Genomic DNA, 22,080 nt, shown 5'->3' with positions numbered 1-22,080 from the left:
ATCATTGCGGTTAATAATTGCTAATTGAATCATTAATTGCATGCGTTTTAAGTCTACAGAGAATTTTATGGTGCGTCAATCTATTACTATTCATAAACGCCCGATGGAATATGAAAGTACCGAAGCGTCAAGCAGGATTGTAATGGACGTGATGTTTATTGATAGACTCTCGTTACCAATAATAATAACCAATAAAGAATGGCGATGAAATCTACTGGGTTCCCTGCGTTTATCTGCGCTGGACGCAAACTTCATTAGTTTGGACTTGTAAAGGGCTTTTTGTATAAATTTCCGATGGATAACTGTGCAGAGATATGTTTTATCTCGAATTAGTTTTTTTAAAGTACCCAGCCAGGAAGCTAGTGTGATATGGTTCCATTCGGTCAACTGCAGAACCCCAAGTTTACATAAATAATGTTGGGCGTTGACCTATCGATGGTTAGAGCGGCAAAAAAGATGGGGGAATGGAATATCCATCAGGTATGCTAACTGTTGAGGTTTTTTACCGCGATGCGGGTATCGTCACGTTTTTTGCCGAGTCGGAGTCCACACAAACTATTATTATTTTTATTTGCGGTGGGCAATAGGTGTTGATTATTTTGTTTTGGTGTCAACGATCTCTCGGCATTCGAGTAATAGACTTGATGAATTGTCTTCACATAGAAACAACAGTATCGAAGTGTTTCCCACTTAGCGCCCGGCTAGATGAAATCATTATCGTGTAGACGTCTTTATACAACACATCACATCTGCCAATCGTTCTGACCTCTATCGATGGCCTTGCCCTTACACTTCAGCACATCTAGTTCGTCTATTCTGTTTTACTGTTTTCTTTACCTTTCTGAATAACGGGAAACTACGCTGATGATCTAACAATGTAACTTCATGTAATTATGAAATGATTTCGTTGTTGGGGAATTCCGGAACGGCCCCATGATGGGAATATCTACAGGGGTCTTTAATAATTGAGGAAAACACTTAAATTAATCTCAGAATTATATTAATATCATAATGGTAAAATGTAAAGTCCTCGATGAGTCCAGATTTCTGCTATACCTATTCAAAAATATCAATTTCTTTTCTATATCACATGTCCCATTGGGTATTTTTCCCAGAAAAAGATGGGAGCCACCACGCGGCGCAATCAACACTTGTGTGAAAAACTCTTTATCATTTATCAGTGTCCAAACTTTGTGAGAGGTCAGAGACTCTGGCACCTGTAACTTGTTTTCTCAAGCATGTGTGACGTCACGGTTGGCTGTGAACGGTAACCCGGCCGAGTGGCATGGGCCGCCCCCTGTTCGTGGCCCTGAGTCCGGGCCTGCTCTCGCACTCGGCCGTGTTATACATCTTGTTGCTGCGTACGGTACGCCTCGGATCGACGACCGTGCGTTGAACCAAGGGGCCCGCGCCTCACGTTTTTTTCACCAATAATTTCGACTTATTTAAAAGGCCGCGCTGGGAGCCCACGGAATGTTAAGTGACAGATCAAAGTGGGTATCTATCCACAACAACCTGTCTAATGTGTCCGCGGCCGCTAATTAACTTGACGAGGACAGGTTTTCAATAAATGGCATTTTGGGAGATTGGCTGCGAATTAAGTAACCACATAAGTTTTAAAGAATAATAATTAAGTAATTGGTACCTTGTATGTAATCGGCATTCATATGACCATTAAAGTTTCCCTTTTCCGTAGCTTTTCCTAGAATATCGTTTGGTTTAATTGAAGCGGTCTTAAGCCCTCCGCCACCTGTGCTGGGCACAGGGGTTAATTTTTATTATTCTTTACAACTTACATTACTTTTCCACAATAACGAAAGCCTCGTACACCGTACGTTCTACTTGGTATTATGAAGCGGTGTCCACTGGAGGAAGTGAAGGTGCGGTGACATTTCCTTTAACTTTGCGTAACCAAAATAAGTAGTGGTCACACAGTGCGTCACGTCTTGTGACGAGAATACAGACACCTTCTTAACATTCTCAGTTCGGTTCAGGCTTACGAACGAACGAACGGTAGCTGTCGTATAGTCGGTACGTCTAAAATAACGAGATATGCTACAGTGACCCCCGAAGACCCTGGGGCTTCGTCTGGAAACAGTGCTTTCTGACTTAGTTTCTTGCTAAGTATGTACCTAGGCACCTTTTAGCTTACTTAGGAATTAAGTATAACGCAATATGCTGAATAGGTATACATGTAAAGGTATGACGAATTTGCATTGCAATTGCAACCGAATGAGGGCAAATATTTAGCCTAGATATTTTCATAACTAGAAAATTAGCAAGCTAGCACATACAACTAGCAAACGGACGGAGCTATTCGCACTCCGATAATAACAATTGAAATCGAGTTTAAAAGCATTTAAGGCGCTGACATTTAGTCGATAATAGGGCGATGTGGCCTCCTTGTGAACTTAACCGCGATATTGAGCCATTGTGCCAATTTACATACCAATCAGTTAAGAAACGCGCCTGCCCCACTTGGCCCTATGCAAGCTTCTGGCTGCGGCATTCCATAGAGCGCAGCCTGGGAGGTACGACAGCCGTGAACCAGTTATTTAGGGCCACTTAGACAAGTTGCAGTCTACTGTATATTTGTAGTTTTAGCCATGCCGCGTTGCTAAAGTTATACAGTTTTTCTCCGATACGTTTATAAGATACTCACTCACTAGGTATAAGATACGTAAGTCCTCACTGATATTGCTCGCTCCACCGGCATCTGAACCCGGAACTCTGAATGAAGTCACGAGCCGTCACCCGAGCAACCACCAGACGCTCGTCTCGCACACAATAGTGATGATTCAGTAGTGACTAGTGACGGAGATGGCTGCTTCTAGCCGCGATGTCAGCGGAGCACTTTCGTAGCGGCGGCCGCATTATTATGATAATGAGGTTTCCTTTCCGGGACGCCGCCACCGCCGCCGGGGGTTACTCTATACTGTATACTGACGAAAAACGAACGAACGAGAGCTATCGTGCTCATACAACGAGATAGAGTCGTAGCTCGCGCAGTAGCGCTCCGAAACCTAGTTTTTCGTCATTATAGAGTGACCCCCCCTCGGTCTCAGCGGGCTACACGTGATCACTTCATCTCACCACCATTAGTGCTAACAGCCATGATACATGTCTTCAGTCGGTGCACTTGGATTGAGCAGCTTTACGAGTTAATTATGAACGGACATAAAACTCGTAAGCTTTACTAAATAGGAATTCATACAAGCGGTTTTATGAAGCAAATCTCTGGCTTTATAAATATGTGAACCCCTATAAATAGGTGGGTACAGTTATGCACTAACCGACCGGGCTGACATACTTTCACTCGGAAATTCGTTCATGCTCTTATCTCTAAAGGCTGCACAAAAAAACAGTCCGAAACCAAATGAATAGCGTCGTGCTACCTAAAGCCAAATAGCCATTTACCCGCCGCCGCGCCGGTGCGAGAGTTCAGTAGAAGCAATAACTTTTTATCTGTAAAGCTACTCCTACGCTTTCAATTCTCGGCGGGTGTTTATAAAAATGTGATTTTCCGCCCTGAACATTGCGGTAATGTAATTTTTCACCGCATTAGCGCCCGGCCTGGGACGACCTTCCACCAGCCACGTAATATCACGCCCAGGCCATGATAATACATGCTACATAAAAATTTGCTACTTTTGTAAAAATCTGTTAAAAATATATGCTAGTAACAAAATATACTACCGATATTATACGCCACAACAAAAAACGCTATCAAGGTGAAATGCGAATAGGTGAAAAGCTACAAGGATTTTTTGATTTCGAGGTATACGACTAACAAATGACGTGCTTAACTAGTATGCTGTAGTTATGCTGTTGTGGTGTTGCCTCCGCCATATCATTTATACCGCTGATGTCAGCTCCTTCAGTATAGCTCGAGGCGCACTGTAGTGGTGTCAACGGCGGCAGGGACGCTGAAAATTGTGAAACCGACTGCCTGTAGCCGTAGCTGTTCAAACATTCGTTCCGCAAGAAACGACACATTTATTAGTTAACTATTAGTAAGGCTAGCAGTGGGAAAACCGTGGTGGGATCCTTATTTTATAAAGTTATCACGATAAGTAAATTCAAATTAGTCGATCCAATCCGTGTAACAATATGAAAACTAAAGTAGAATAAATAGAGTTCTACATCAGAGTTTAGTCTCAGAATTTCATGATAGTCGAGAGTAGTAAATAGTAAAATAGACGATAAACCCACGTGCTATAATTTTCCGGCTCGTGGGTGTATTTTCCCGTATGCATCGTTTCTAGTTACGTAACTCCAGTAACTATACGTATTGTAGTGCACCGGCGGATCACTCGTGTCTTATCAACAAGTAAATACGTTTGTGTGTCAATCTGTCAGATATTCCGCAGGCACTGATGCCCCCTCAGTGCGTACCGATTATAACTAAACTGAGATATAAACATTTACATTGTTGTAATCTCAATGCGTTTTAGTTATAATTCGCAGGAACTTGACCTTTCTTGGTGTGTTGATTCGCAAGCAGTTGTGACCGCATTCTCTTCTCAAATATTCACAAGTAACCTAGCACAGTTTACTAAACTAGTAACTAGACCTAGGCGTTGGGCAGCCGAATAGGGCTAACTTAAAACAAGCGAGGCCGATCTATTTAGGTCGCCGCGATACAATACAATCTCATTGAAATTCGTGCCCTAAATAGTGATTATAAAACAAACACCTATCATAAAATTAAACAATAACATGTAAGTAAGTAGGTAAATACCTAACAGTAATGTATTTAGATTATACACAGCTGCCTAAGCGAGTGTGGGTGACCTTCGCTGACTTTATCACACGAATAATTGCGCTCAAGATTGTGATAGAGTCCGACATTGTCGCCGGCTCGTTATTGTTATGTATTAATGTTTTCATTAGCCACCGGCCGACTGGACTGTTTACAATGTTCATTGCTAATCTGCTGTGATTACCTTTGCTATTTTTAATGAAAACAGTTACTTGTTGTATAAATTTCTTGGCATATTTTAAAGTTAATCTAAATAAGGTTTCTTCTTCTTGGACCTGGGCACGCAATATTCTCCTATGTCTTTAGCAATGTGACCCCTGTGAGACGCCTAGATCCAATCTAGCGCATGTGACGTGTCTCAGCTCTCGGCCGGTTCCCACGGGAACTGAAGGCGCCTCGCCGGGGCCCGGAGTAAAAGCCTCACTCACTGGCCAGCTGTTGCACAGTTTCATTACCTACTGATGTCATCATCATTGTCACCGACACTGCAGGAGCGTGACGGTCACTTGCAGAGACGCAGCGCGCACGTCTCACGGGGATTACATGCACCGTTTATCTTATTTACCCAGTTTATTCAATTGAAGCAGTCTACTAGACGACCTAGGTGTATGCAGCGACCCAGTATCTCATGCATGCAGCAATGAAATTCGATTATAATGTCGCATCGGCAACATCTCGGCCGTTCCATCCAATTCTGCATCGCTTAGCCTAAATAAGTCGCTCAGTGTCTAATATATCTGTGGCATTCTGCGCTGTGGAGGCACAATGGAGGTTGCGTCACGGAGTGTTTCAATAACAGTTCACAACAAGCTGTTTGCTCAAGTGCCGGGGACGCGGTGTCATTGCGAGCACGCTCCAGCCCCACACACACTCAACGGAATATCAAATATTGGATTTTAATGTCACATTGTGGGTAAAATACTCGAACGCTTTCTCAAGCTTGAGAAAACGGAGCACGCAAATGAAATTAAAACGTTTCTGTTCCATTCGCAGTGCATTTTTCTTGTGTTTACTAACAAGTGTTTGAGTAGTGGATGCACAAGCACCCGGCCCGCCTGAAACGGTAACAATAGGTCGGTTACACAACGCCGGCGCTGGTTCGCGATATTCGCCCGTATGCACTCATTATTGCATAACGCCGCTTATTGAATTAAGTGCACTGACAAGATTGCAAGTTTGAGTACTTGCTGCCGAGCGCCGGGCCCGGCCGCCGCCGCCTCGTAGTGTCAATGTGAAGTAATATCCGGTTTTCCCGGCCTGAGATTTTCTCGAATACCGACTTGGCTCTGACTTGCATAAGTATGCCCATAAATTAGGTCTTACAGTTCGTGGAAAACTAGTCCAGGATGTCTTTCAGATTAATTACTGTAAGTATTTTGTTGAAAATCCAATTCGAGCGGAAACCTAATTAGAAAAACCTTGTGCTTGGTGATTCCGTGAAAAACAATTAAATTTACAAGGGACTGTAAGCGATTAATATTCAATATCTACCCGTAGATATACCATCTATCATAATAAGCCGGCCGTATCGTTTCATTTATAGCAGTGATAAATCTGATAAAGTAATCTAGCGCAGCGGCGGCGGCGGCGGCGGTGGAGCGTGGGGACGGGACACTTTCCCCAGCTGAGAATGCCACAGGAATTGTCAAAAGAATACTGCAAATAGACAGTCATCATCTTCATTTCATCCACTGCTGGCCTCTTCCAAGGAGCGCCACAACACTCGGTCCTTGGCCTTCCTCTGTACCTAAGACATAGACAGTCACTCAACAAATATGCAGCATGACATGTTTGTCCGACTGCCCCGCGTATCCGCTCCCGGCGCATTCCTCGCCCAGAGTCCGCAGTAACGGGACAGGGTCCAGGCGAGGGCTGAGGTCCGGGGGCTGCAGGGGGGGAGGGGGGGGGGGGGCACCTGCTTCACGCGCCGCCATGTGGGGCCGCAGACACATCCATCCAGAAATATCGGAACCGGTTCTACGCGACTAGAAAAATATCTATTATAATGTTGGCATTTGATTTAGCTCGCAGACCTTGACTCTTCACTGCAATCGATTAGTTTTTTGAGTGCAACTGCGTCGTTCTGTGAACATAATATTTATCTGATGGTAGCCCACGGAGCTTCGCTTCGCCTTAAAAGATTGCCTCGTGGAATTTCCGGAATCATAATTAAGTTTTTGGAACAACTTTTTTTCCTTGTCGATTTTTTATTGGAACATAGCATATTCTGGACAAAAACAAATATGCGTATTTTAAAAATGAAAACTCCATTAAAAACTTTTAAGTAATCATCCCATTCATATAACATCTTCACAAAATGACTCACAAGTGCTTCTAAATGTTAACCCGTACTGATTCTCGAAGATCCCATGGCTCAGTGGACTACAGACAGGCCTGTGCCTTACCTAGGTATCTGATCATTATTACCTGCCACTAAGGCTCATTACGTCTGTAGCGGGTGGTTGCACCGAGCGTGCACTGGTTTGCATTCCTCTCCGCAGTTTAGAGAGTTAGCGACACAATGCTCAACAATGTCCCCTACTATCAACAGCTTTCCTTGAGGCATGTACAAAGAATTACCAACACAAGAATACAGCTCTGGATCTACTTCCCTCCTTTTTCGCTGTTACTAAAACTATTTCCGAATATGGAACTTAAAAAATCACTTGCACGACAACTGAGTGGATTAATTATCTTGCTATATTGTAAATAGTTGTGTAGATTACCTACCACGCTTCCTCCGGCGCCTAACTTCCCACAGATAACACTCTCGTTTGTTATTATATTATAAGTATTAGACGTCATTACACATCGGAAACGGGAATTCCCGCTCTCATAACTAGCGCCGGACCGATTACGATCATGATCGGACTGAGCTCGTTACTAGTGACTCGCACCTACGATGGAAACAAATGAGCTTCACTAGATTTATATGCATCTGCAGAAACTGCCTCAGAGCCTGACAAATGAAGAACATGTACAAATAATGAAGGTACAGCGGCAGGCGGCTTGCACGTAACATTATCAACGTGAGAGAGTTTATTACAGTATCGATTCGTGCTAGTCGCCTGCGAGACCAATCGCTCTTACACAAGCGGTTCCGTGAAATTTTCAGAGTTTGAATTATCCGCAGCCACGTGTCGCTTATCTCGCCGTGTGATTGGTCGCGTGCATTTTATAGCTGAGCCATAACATTCGCCGGTTTCAGGTTTCACTGAAAAGTTATGGTGCAGCTAGCGGAGTTGTGAAAGTAAATATTGATGTTAAATGAGTCTTCCGCCAGTGAACAGCGGCCGCGTGAGTTGCGCGGGAGTCGGTCGTGACTCGCCCTGATGCGTCGTGAGGAGACGTTGAACGTGTGGATATGTACTTCAACTATACTATGTATAATACAGACTATAGCACAGTATGTCTTCATTGTTGCACACAGCTAGTGCAGATGGAACGGCAATCTGCCCCGCGTGTAGACGAGCTGAACAGCTCAGCTAATGCCATTACCATTCTGTGTCTGCTTTCTCAATCACTCTCAGAGAAGCTTATCTGCTTGTATTCATATCTACAAATAACTCATTTTTACGCAGTCATGGCGGATGATTGGATTAAATTATAATTATGTTCGATCATGAAAAATACGAATTTAATGTTGCTACGCCGCGTCGTAGCTGCCGCTACGCGAGCCTACGAGCCAATTTAGCAACTCTTTCGCGACACCCACTCCGGCGAACAAATATCGCGGTACGTAAGTGTTCTGGCATTTGCTCTTATCCAAATGCCACTGGATATAATGCGTTGATATGATGACATAAGTAGTGGACAAGCGGTGCTGGTGGAGTGCGGTGGTCGCCAGCGGGCGGCTGATTGCTTACATCCGGAGTTGAGGTGTCGGACACTTAGGAAAATGTACCTTAGAACCTGTGACTAGTGCTAGGTTTTCTCTTGATGTCGATTCAACAGGGTGGAGCACAAAGGGCTCGGCAGAATGTGGTGTGTTATACTTGCACAGATTTTATACTCAGTAGCTAACTAGCTATAATCTCATAAAATTTAACTTTACACGGAGTTTGGCCGCGGCGCTTTATTATTCAACAGATAATGCGATAGCGATAACAGACCGCCCCGTAATTATTTCTAGCCGGCACTGTACGCTCAATTGGCTATACAATTTTCTAACAATACTTTACCTGATACTAAAATTACAATGAATCTGTTTGGATTCTAATTAAATAAGCCCATAAAGTGCGGTAAACATTCCTACTCATCTTTAGCTCAGCTGCAACACAAAGGCCGGCTAGGTCACGACGACGCGAGATCAGTAAGAGGAAAAGCATTTGTCTGTGTTTCAGACTAACATAAATATAATAAAGACGGAAGATCTGTGTGTATGGATTGGATGTACGTTTGTAACCAACAAATAAACTGAAAAACTATTTAATAAATTCCTTCACCATTATAATAATGCTATAAATGCCTGAGTGCTATTTATAGGCAACTATACAACCCGGTTTTCCCACGGGAAACCCTTTCAGTGCTATGCAGTACCTACTCACACGGAAAAGCTAGTATTAAATATTTATAATATTACTTCCAGTAAACGCTTCCGGATGCATTGCTATTGACGTTCGCTTAGCTCTATACAGCCTGCATATCGCATGCACCTCGCCGCTTAAACAAACATGTTTTGAACTGATTAGAGTGCAGCCCGTGCCCTACTGGTGGTTAGTAAATGGGTCAGTGTACCGAGCGCCGCCGCCTCGTCTGCAGCAACAGGTGTCTGTCGCCAGGCGCCTTTCACCGTGGAGCTTGGAGACAAACTAATGTAGCATTGATATACCTACTTTTAATTGTACTGAAAAAAAACTGGTTAAGTAGATGCGAGTTTTGCATTTGGGTTTGTTGAGTTTATTTCGCTATGCGGAAAATATTATAATTTTCGTTTTTCACAAACATTACTTACATAATCGGCTATGACATAACTATCGCTAACAGTTGGCAGAAGATGACTTTTAGTTAAGTTAACTTGAGGTTAATAAAATAAATCCTAACAGAACCCTTACAGGAGCGTTATTTGAGTTATCCCTAAATAATAATAGTTCCAATAAAAAGCTGCCTAAACAAGTTAACAAGTGCCCGGGAGTCGCGACAGGGTGTCAATTCCATGTATTAGCTGAAGACAGGCGGGGGCGGGGGTGCGGGGGGCGGCGGGGGCGGCCCCAGTGACATCATTGTCTGCCCCCGATGCTCGGCTCTTTACTATTACACACTTGAAGGGATTACCGCTACATGTAGACCTATGTTTAATGGATGTGTGATCACTTCGCCTGCGCCTCCCCTACACGCGTTCACCAGATATATTTATTCATTACTAAACCATTTGCCGTTTTCAATTTCAGTGGCTGTGTTGTCAGGTCGTGTGAAAATGAAAACTTCTGTAATTAAATACTTTATTTGACTTATGGTTATTGTTCTTTGCACACGATCGCACGATCGTGGCAATTAAAAAATACCTAAGTTATTAAATTGAAGCTGAAGTTCTTTTCATTTTGTATTCTTAAAACTCATAGCCTTCGCTCCTGAAAATAACAGATCTGTGTTGTAAATTCTGAAGACAGACGCCAGTATATAATGTGCTACGAACATGTGGAACTAATGTGGACAAGTGTGTCCATTGTGGCTGAATTTCAGTGATCAGCGAGCTAATGTTTCTCTCCTTCCAGTGTATGAGGTCATCCGTTCAGCTGTACCTACTGAATTATTTACCTACTTAATCATTTCGAGGCAATTGTTCTGCCGTTTATTTTTCATTGTTTGTTTGGTTAGCTGTTAGTAACCTCTCAAGGATACCGAGTCGCCGGTTTGTTCGATACTTCATTTGATGGACATTCAAATAAATATAATATGTATTTACAATCCTTTTTTTTTCAATTATTTTATTGGGGTAAGCATGGAAAGTAATACGTTATCAAGCAGTGTATGAACTAGTAACGATAATATACCAATTAATAACGAATAAACGGTGATTTAGGTTCTAAAAAATGCTATGGTATGGTAGATGGTAGGTAGGAGACTGGAGAAAATGTAGAAAAAGTGTTTGACATTTACTGCGATTAAGTTATCTTGAGTGGGTGGACTTGGCGTGAAATAGTAAGCGTAAAACCTCTTTTAAAAATGAACTTTTTCTTACAAAGAAATCTATTTTTAGTTTTCCTCCAAGTTTAATATTCTGCAGAAGGGTCTATTATTAGATTGAGGCTAATCCAATCATATATAGGGCAAAGCGAGAATATTGAAAGGAGTAATTCTTAAACCCGAGAACCCAATATATACGCAATAAAAAAAATATATGTGAAAACACAAATATTTATACAATCTAGCTGTGAAAATAATTGTTTTAAAAGCGGCGTGTTGTCACTCTTGCTAAAATATTAAATGCGGTTTCTTTTTTATTGCTCAACAAATTATTGTTTTATGCCGGTTTTAACACCACACAGATAATTATTCTGCTGTTACAGTTTTATAAAAATACTTGTTTTTTAAATTAGAATTTATTGTCTTTGCGTTTACCGAGACATTATTTTAATGTATAGGTACTTAATTATTGTATTTTATATTAATTTTTACATTCAGCAGCCGTAACGATCCCGCCCTTACCCTGTGAGGGTATAACAAGACATCTTTCTTCAACCTCCAATACAAAGAACACTTATCATCTTAACATGCCATAATTTTACTATCCAAAATATAGGCTGGAACTGCCTGGAACATGGCTGGGACAATATTTAAAAGCTATCATTAATACGGCTTTAGAACACAAATGGCGTGCAAATCTCATGCAAATTGTTGTTTGTCTCGACGTATTGGTAGACTCCGTGACCGCCCAGTAACAGATTATATCGTGTAAGTAGTCTGTCGACTTACGAAACGTAGACATTGTCGAAGGGTACTTACTAACTGAAGTTAAGTCTGTCTGTCTGTATCTGTGATGAATAGAAAGATTAATATTGATCATTTCGCTCGTCTATTGCTTGTCTTGTCTGAGTCAAATAAAGCTTTTCTTACTTTCTTTCTAGATAGGTTCCTAGCATACCTAAATGATATTCCAATAACATGTTATTGAATACCGTTAGCCGCTAAAGAGCTGATCCATGAGATCGAATCGTGCGGAGTGCAAAAAAAACAGCTCTCTAATTTGATGGAGTTGAATAATCTGCGGATCAACAGATAGTTTTTGTCGTGCGCCGGCGAGCGAGCGGCGTGGTACGCACAATGGTCACTGATGAAAGTTTATTATACAGCTTTTTTACTCATTATAAAACTGTTTACATACTTAAATCATTTCTAGTTATGTAACCTTTGTACCATGTTATATCGACCGCAGAGCCAGTCATCCTAGCCTCAACTCAAAACGGGTAAAAAGTAACTAAGGAGATCCGATTTCATCCGACCGACTTCCATTCCTATTCCTACAGCTCCAAGAACCCACAGTCAGACAGACGAGTCCAGCTACAGTTAGTTGCCCAGTCCACCATTACGTAAAAGTAGATATTTGTATTTTATTCAAGAAATTATAATGATTTATTAACACTCAGTATTTTCCCCAATATACAAGCGAGATGCGGGTCATTATAACATTAACACAAAATTCTGACGACCCCTATAAATGAAACACAATGAAATGCATTTAATACTCAAAAAACTTGTAGGTATTTTGTATCTGCGTAAGCAGTTTTTTTAAAATTGCATCTTTTGCAACATACTTATAGATGAATAAATGCTTACCACCTAATTTATAATGTAAAACTGCCATAATAATCAGTTTAATAAAATGTCATTGAACCAGTTAATTTGTGTCGCAATTTAAATAATTATGCCACTTGCCACCAGCTCTAGCTGACCCTTCGTAGACTTGTGGTGGTATGGCTAGGAGTGTCTTATGTAATGGACATTCTTGTATATTGTTTTCTCAATCATCATTACAGTCGTTTTGCTAACAAAGAGAATTGATTTTAGGGCATATATCTAGCTAATATTATATTCGAAGTTGTTTACATTAATTCGAACTCATTCTTACTTGTAAGTGAAGTTGATTTTACCGAGTAATCTTGTGTTAGGTACCTGTTAATCCTAATGAAATACCTTAAGTACTCATTTAAAAAAATATCTGGAACATTCTTAAAATATTCACTACACATATTGTATCAGGTACTATGTAGTACTAGGACGTCCTAATGCAGCCGTCAGTATGTTAATGTATGCGAGGAACACAACATTAATCCGTGCCGATTATAAAATTCCCTCTTACGTCATTAAATTCAGAGAACATAACAGAATATTAATTATAACATAACTAGGTACCTAAGCCGGAGTTATGTTGTTGTTATATACCTATACTTATAAATAATTGGTGCGACGGTATTGCAATAGCTCGGTCCATCTTCCATCTGCCATATAATTTAAAGAGAGGTTGGTGAGCTCATAAAACTGTTGTAACTTGGACAGGACTGGAGCTGGAAATAAACTAGAACTAAAGTGTGATGTGGAACATTTGTGGATTGGCGGCCCGTGGAAGGTGGGAGCAATATGAATACTGACAGTCTGGATCCTAAAATAGGTTTAATTAGGACACAAAATATGACAACATACCTATATTTTCCTTTTTTAGTTAGACCGAGTTCTGTTTTGTTATACACATAATAATTATTCTGTCTAAACTAATGAAATACTTGCCATAATTTTAAATACTCAAATAAATGCTCTATACCATCATCAAAGTGGACTAAATGAATACTGAAATGGCACCAGTGCACAGTTTCTCACTGAAGCGACACTCAATGAATGTTGATGTAAGTGGATCACCGTTTCTCTTTATGCACCAGTTTACATTTCATTTCAATTTCAAGTAGGAAGGCCAGCTACCGTACCACCTTAGCAATCCAGCGGTGCCCAAGGATAGTTGATTGTAGCAATCCAGCGCTGCCCAAGGATAGTTGATTGTAGCAATCCAGCGCTGCCCAAGGATAGTTGATTGTAGCAATCCAGCGCTGCCCAAGGATAGTTGATTGTAGCAATCCAGCGCTGCCCAAGGATAGTTGATTGTAGCAATCCAGCGCTGCCCAAGGATAGTTGATTGTAGCAATCCAGCGCTGCCCAAGGATAGTTGATTGTAGCAATCCAGCGCTGCCCAAGGATAGTTGATTGTAGCAATCCAGCGCTGCCCAAGGATAGTTGATTGTAGCAATCCAGCGCTGCCCAAGGATAGTTGATTGTAGCAATCCAGCGCTGCCCAAGGATAGTTGATTGTAGCAATCCAGCGCTGCCCAAGGATAGTTGATTGTAGCAATCCAGCGCTGCCCAAGGATAGTTGATTGTAGCAATCCAGCGCTGCCCAAGGATAGTTGATTGTAGCAATCCAGCGCTGCCCAAGGATAGTTGATTGTAGCAATCCAGCGCTGCCCAAGGATAGTTGATTGTAGCAATCCAGCGCTGCCCAAGGATAGTTGATTGTAGCAATCCAGCGCTGCCCAAGGATAGTTGATTGTAGCAATCCAGCGCTGCCCAAGGATAGTTGATTGTAGCAATCCAGCGCTGCCCAAGGATAGTTGATTGTCGATGATGACCTTAGATTTACAACATAACGAACAACATAAAAACAAAGCAAAAAACAGTCCGCAATCTGTTTACTAATTAATTAAGTCACAAATCTACTAGCCGTACTAATTTAAAAAAAACAGCTTGAGGTAGAAGTGGGGTATTATTTGTCGAGACGTTTCTTTTGCACCGACACTAAATTTTGTTCGCATATTGTAAATCTTAGATGATGACGGTTGTTTCGGCATGGTGAGCGGTGTCCATCGCTTCTTGTCCTCTCCGATACTCCCGTACTTCCGTCAGGCCGGCTGGACTTCATCAGTTAATCAGTTTAATAACCAGTAATCCCATTTAGGTATTACAATAGATTAGTCCCCAACAGGATGCGGGTGCATCTGCCATTGTGATTGTAATTAACACAGTTGTGTCGAGTCGCGTGCATGTTGAATATAGAGAAAAATAGCTACAGGGTGAAACAAGGCATCGATTACAATCTTTGATAAAATAATCTCACAGCACGTTCAATTGCATGCACAGTGAAAGTCATTTCTGCTAACTACAATAGCAATTCTGATGTTAAAATGTAGGAGTTTGCATAATATGTGTATGGAGGGTTCATAATTTTTCTATTGAGGGATTGATTGTGCGCGCGTGCTGCGGGTTTTATCTTTTATGCGCCATGTTTTTATTGACAGATTATGAGAGCCATGTCCGCTAAAATAGTCACTAAAATAGCGTTGTAGGTTCGTAGGCGACCGCTCCCTCGTAAATATGTTAAAACAGGTTATGTGTTGTGCCTATCGTTTCATCTTTCCACTAAATCTCTGAGCAAACCCTGTTTAATATCTGTTTTACTGGTTCTAGCTTCGGAACTGCCACGAAACGGGTTCGACACTAGGGCATGCAATACCGTAATACCGGTATCCGTAATACCGGGATCCCGGACAAAATTCCCGCTTTTTTCAATACCGGTATTGAAAGTTAATACCGGTATTGAAGTAATACCGAAATCTGAGTTTTTAAGACTATAAATAAAGCGATTAAGATTGAGTTAGCCTTGTGTTCCTATATACTGTGAAAGCGCACTTTTTCCCAACCGTTTAATGCAGTTTTCGGCTGCTAGAAATCTACTGTTGACCATGCGTAAACCGGCACCGGATGTAAAAAATTATTTATTCTAAAATTTAAACTCTAAAACTTAACTCTCATAAAAATCTACAACAAAATACAGAATATGATTGCATTTTCTTGTTTTATTTTGATGTATACGACCTTTAAACACAGTATATGCCATTTATTACAAGGAAGTCTAATACCGGTATTAATACCGGGATCCCGGTATTGAGTTGTAATACCGGAACTCAATACCGGTATTGAAAATTGTTCCGGTATTGCATGCCCTATTCGACACCGATACTAGGTATTGTTGAGCAAGACGTAGACGACACAAATGCTATCTACTATTCTAATATTTATTGAATATTGAGTTTACAAGAGTAGTTTACGATTGTTGTATAATTTTTAACTTCGTAAGTAAAATCCCGTTCGACGATGAAGTTAACTTCATTAATAACTTGAAATCAGAGGAAATTGTACCAACAGATATGTCTTGTTACGTTGCACATGAGCAGCTCGTATCGAATTAGCTATAATTAATGTATTGTAATGAGTAGTTAGATTGACAGAGACGTAGTTTGATCTATGAGAAGCCACCGCCGCGGGCGTCCCACGCCGGGAGATGCAAAAAAACAACTTTTCCAACGCACTCGTAATGACATGCGCGCGCGCACACGAGAGGAGCGATCATGCAAGCGCCGGCTTATTCACTGGTTTTAACAACTATTGATACTAAAGCGATTTTTTTTTTTTTTTTTTTTGTTCCTTGATTTTTCTAACATGCGATCAGTCGTTGGACCATAAGCAGTTCTTTGAAAGGTAGAGTCACTTGCAGAACTGGCCTCTCCATTGATAGGCTGTCCTTCATTGAAATTTATTCAGATTTATTCAACTGAATAATTGTCCCAGATGTGGCTTCGTTTCAGGCGACGGGTCATTTCTGTCTGTGTTAGACATCGCGCCAGCTCATTTTCATGATTTGTTACCCTGTCTCTGTAGGCTTTTGTGAGATGCTTAACTTCCTCTTTCACAGTAGGAATTTCTAGGTAAGCATGTACTTCATCCGTTTTTGTAAACCAGGGAGCTCTTGCTATGGTCCTCAGTGCATTATTTTGGAATCTTTGCAGTATTTCAATGTTGCTGTTTTTTGCTGTACCCCACAACTGTATACCATAAGTCCAGACGGGTTTTAAAATAGACTTGTAAATACTAAACGATACTAAAGCGATCACTTAAATATAATAATAAATAAATAGACAGAATCACACGCAAGACCAGAAATGGTGGTCATGAAGGGTATAAAAGCTGCAAGCTTTCAGGTAGGAGGTAGTGTCCATGACAATTACTTACAGAAGGTATCAAAAATATGCGTCGAAATCATAAAGTAGAGGTATGGAATGTGTAACACGGAAATTATTCAACTGAAATACAAGAGATATGGAAAGAGCGCTACTAAAGTGTTGTAGGGCTCAAACAGCTAACAGGAAACTGCGATATCGCACGATAAGCCTTTAATGATAATTTCCTTCAAAACAACCAGTAGGTACTGTGTTATTGTCGCGATTGTTTACATGTTGCTTTCTTTTTCAGGTAAGTAGCAGGCTGTCGGCCATAACTGTAGCTTGTAGGAAGCGGCTTACACTCGAGACCACATGGTAAGGTTATAAAGTTAAAAATTACATTCACAAAACTGGTAAATCACTAATCGAAGCTATTTACCAAACCCACAGCACTAATTTCTTATCACCATTAAAGAAATAGAGCTAAATTACACCGAAGTTCATTAAACGCAGCTCCGGTAGGTAGCTAATTGTGTTATCTTAAGTATTAGATAACAATTTAATGGCGAACTTGAACTTCATTTACCGAGTCAAAGTTAATTTAACCTTGGCAAGCCGGCCGGCGTATTTGTAAATAACCAGAATGTATTCTGTAATGATGACTTAACCTAGAGTCTCCACGGAGGTCGCATGCGGCGAATGTCTTTACTATGCAACCTCCTTGCGCTGCAGCAGCGAGCAAACAGCGCATCTTCCACATAACTGCTGTACCGTGGGGTAATTATCATAATACGGGGCTCTGCAAATATGTAATGTATGTAAACAAGTTATTTCGCCGCACTTGAATCATCTCACCTTGCGCCTGCGCAGGTCGTTGACTGCGGCGTCCTATTCCCCAGCCTCAACGATTCCACTTGTTTTATGGTTTTAAAATTCTTGAGTAGAAACAATTTTTTAAACGCCTCCCATTTGTCTCTAGCTTCTTGCTTGCAAAATGGTGCGGGTTTAATGGGTTGTCTGGGAATGTGGTCGGTGCCAGGGCAGTTATGGGTGTTGTATGGGAGATGCTGATGGGTGAGCTGAGGGGGCGCATTCCTGCGGTGGTCCGGCCGGTCCGGGCCACCTGTCCACAGCGCGGTAATGCGTCTGCCTACAGCTATGACTAGGTATGGGGCTAACGGAACGGTTTTTTTTCCTTTTGTCTTCTTATTTCTGTGAGTTGATAAATTTATACATTTCTGTTAATAATTAAGTAACAATGTGCATGGATTGAGGAGAGGTTTATACTGTTGGTTATGGTATAAAGTAATCAATAAGAAGTTTTATACTTACATAGAATTTTAAAAGTAGCACCAAATAATATAAACTGACTTGGCATTTATCTGGTAGTGGTAGGTAGGTCTGTCATATTTGGGTCAAACACGCAATAATGTGCAAAATCCTCATAAACATAGAGTGATGTAAGTGTTCCTAGTACCTACCTAGATTTAACTGCACACGTTCTGTTATTTTAATTACGACATCGTCCTACTCCATGTTCATCAGTTTTTACAATTATTGTCTTGTAGTTATTGCATCGGAGGATAAAGTGCTCGTTCAGATAATTGAAAAATGATTTTTATGTGCGAATGGCTTTAATTATTGCCTGCTCAGTATTTACAGATTGTCTGTGTCTTATGACTCAGTCCAAAATCTAAATTTAAAAAAATCTGTCGCAATCTTAGCTTCTGTCGGCTACACTATACAATATCCAACCTGTATAGCTCTGAGAAAGTATCGCCTTCACATTCAAACAGTTGAAGAGAAGTTATCACTGTTTAACAATGAATATCCTGCCTCACATTCAACAATGAGTGTTGTAACATAACTGTAGAGCAGAACTGCAGAGACATGGCGGGATTAGGGTGTGTCTACACGAGCAGATCTCGATAGCTAGCCGGATGTCCCCCGCCCGCTGCTGGTGAAAGTAGAACTCACAAAAAATGCTCTCATTACTCGCGCCGATATTTCAACCGTTCACTCGCGTATTGTGCACTCAGCCTTACATTTTCTTGGTCCGTAGGGCTGCCACTATGTCTAGGGCCCGCGTTATGCATAATCTGTACCGCGTTGGGTGCTCCCTGGGCATTCAGCGTCATACTACTGCGGGGCCACTCTCTAAACCGACGAACGAACAAACGAGATTTTTCATACAATTGGCTCGCTTAATACCTACAACTAGTTAGAGAATGACCCCCCTGGTCCCCATGGCGCTGCCCGGTCGGCGCGTGCCCCGGATGTGTCACACTGCTGATACTCCATCACACGATAACGCTATATCCGCAACGATTATTTTCGTCCCCATGTGTTTAGATACATTTTTATTAAAAATTACACTTCAGTAAATTAAATGCACGAGTTAATTGGCCACCGTAACTTATAACCGCAAACCTTAGTTTTACTGTAACTAAAAAAGTGTGAAACTTAAATTAGATAGGTACTTAACTATTTTATAGTTTATACAAGTTTATACCTTTATACAGACTTGATAATGGCCATTAAAAGGAAATTAAACATGTAAGATAGGTAACATTTAGCAAACCTGAAAGAGGCGTTACTTATGTCACTTATGTGTGCACTTAATTACAAGAAGTCAAGTAATTATTGCAGTTACGTCGGTTACACGGTAGGTTAGGGTATGGCTTCTGAGTTGCTGACCAACTTCTGAACTAAGGTGATAGCTGCTTAGTTTTATTCGGAACTAGTGATACAAGTAAACACGTTCACATGGTAAACTAGCCAGTTATATTGGAACGAATGCGATTAACGGACTCAATTGCTATCTTTTATTTAGATGTGGAGTTCCCACGTCGCGATCGTGAGCTAATGCTTTTGGCTTCGGCTCTCAAATAAAACGAGATGTACAGCTAAGCTTTTGGCCGGTGAATGCACAACTGTACAAACTTGTAAATTTTTTGTGTAAGTCATCCCAATTGTATAGAGAAAACAGTAAGAAAGTCTCGACTAAAGGCTGAATAGAGCCGTGATCCGCCATTGTTCGACAAATAATCTTATTTGAACGCGAGAACGATCGCATCAGACAGACGAACAATTGTTTCTAGTTCTTATTAGTAAATTGGTCCATTGTGATACGCTTTTTAGGGCGAATAACATGCATCAAGTTATGATCAACAATAAAACGAAGGCGGCGCTTCCCGAGTTGAGATTCAGACTCATTAGGTACTTTATCAGGGAATTAAATTGGTACTTACTTAAGTAATATTGTTCTGGTATTTTAATAAATTTATTGCGGTACTTAACTTCAGAGGTTCGGCACCCTGGCAGGACAACAACCTGTTTGCACTATCTAGACCTACGTGTTTATGGATAAAAACTTTATACCCTCGTAATTTAATACGCAATAAACGCCAATCGAAAATAATGAAACTGTAAATTAACGGGACAGATTCCGAAGCGAGGGCTTTCCACCATTCACTGCATTCACCGCGCTCCGGTACCGCAAGTGAAAGACCATGCGGCCCTGGCCCGCCCTGCATTAAACAGCTAAATATTTAATAAAATAAAGTGATTTAAAACCTGCTCGCTACAAACTTGTCGGACCGTATCGTTGCAATAACTGGCACTTATTCCATTGACGGAATGTCAACCGATGATTAAAATAAAATTAAAACAAAATGTGAAGCGGAGCTTTCAAATTTCGAATCACGTTTCGTGCTGCCAGACTCGGTATTCCCGAGTTTGAAGCGCCCAAAGCGCCTAATCAAATCAGCGATGGGGGTTCAATAGCCGCGTCATGAGGTCCAGCTAGCGCGGTCCGGTGCGGTCCACTGCGGGGCGCGTGTGCGGCGGCGCGCGCGGGGCGGACGCGAGCCGGCAGTGGACGCGCGCTCATCAAGATGCGGCCGGCGTCCCGCGGGGTCGGCGACCGCGTTTGGCGCTCGGCTGCGAATCACGACTTCACTATTTCTCTCACCGTCCGGCGTCCGCGCCCGTGACCAGGGCTGCCAGAAATGGTCAGCACGGCAGTCATAAACTTGCAGCCTTTTTGCTGAAAACTCCATTCATCCCTATCCATCCATTCATTCTCAACGGGCTTCTCTGAGCTTTGAAAATCCACGTACATTTCCATAATGACAATCAACTCTGCTGTATTTCCTCAAAGCAAGCACCTCCTATTTCTATCCGTAAATCCCGTTTGCAGTGCATTATATTGCGTATTGTAGTTACTGTATGTACGTCTACAAGTCTACTCAATAGCAATACTCGTAGTTAGGTTAAGTATGTAGTTAGGTACATATTTTTACCATTTTCCGTATTAGTGTTGGTAGCCCTGCAGGCAGCGTCCAACCCGAAGTGACGGTAATGGCCGCTCAAATGAAATAGACACACAAACAAGTTAGTTTCTATTGATTTGCAAATTTTCAACACGCCACCGGCACTGGCCGAGGTCGCTGCCCTCTACTCATCACACTATCCACACTGGCCACACTAGACTATACTCTTGAAACTCCTCATCTCTATATTTGTACAAGCTCCATGGCGAAAGACCATCAGTTCACAAATCGTTTATTTATTTATACGAAGCTGACTCAGCAGCCAATTATCAAGAGAGTTCTCCTAATTTTGTATAGAATTTGTTATTTTATGGTACCTTTTCCGATGGGACAGATAAAATTCAAACCTGTACAAAAAGTATTATAGAAAACACCAAGTAAAGTCGACATATAAAATTACAATCGAGCAATTCCCAACACATCTCCGAGATAACACATAATTTCTGATTAGCTTCAAGATTATTGGTAACCCTAGACTATTATTCCTTTAATCTTTTCTATCTATGTAGGTAGATAAACATTTTATTAATCGATGGTAAACTTTGAAAACTAGTAGGTAGGTGTCATTTGATATTAGATTGTTAGAGACCTTTGATTATAGAGCCACGCCTCCGCCGACAAGGTCATGGTAACTGCCCAGCACTCTTTGGCTTTGAGAACCAACCTACCCAATGTCATCTAACTGTCCCAACCTTGCACCCATCACCCGGTGGAATGACCTTGCACTTGCACCCATCACCAAGCGGAATGACCTTGCACCCACCACACACAGAATACTCCGGCAATGACGCACTTGTTGAATACAGTCATGTTATTATGCTATATCGGTGTTTTCACTTCACCAGTCGTGGAAGTGAAAGATCACGACTTTCAAACAATTCGGTTATCTATTTATAGAAATTTACTTATTCTATACTTAAACTACATGTACTATCGAACAAAAAAGTGAGTTACCACTTTTAAAACAAATCCTTTGCAATCCCAAATTTGCCTTTGCCTGTCT

At 41.4% G+C, this 22,080-nt stretch overlaps 1 protein-coding gene across 1 annotated transcript in view; it reads left to right on the top strand.

Annotated features, from left to right (window-relative positions):
- Positions 1-22,080, top strand: part of LOC105394683 (cyclic AMP response element-binding protein A) — a 49,761-nt gene that overhangs the window by 991 nt on the left and 26,690 nt on the right. The window lies entirely within an intron of this gene.

The sequence above is a fragment of the Plutella xylostella genome, chromosome 13 (assembly GCF_932276165.1).
Source record: "Plutella xylostella chromosome 13, ilPluXylo3.1, whole genome shotgun sequence".
Lineage (NCBI taxonomy): Eukaryota > Metazoa > Arthropoda > Insecta > Lepidoptera > Plutellidae > Plutella > Plutella xylostella.
Note: the sequence above shows the minus strand (reverse complement) of the source record. Positions and strands in the feature narration are given on the sequence as shown.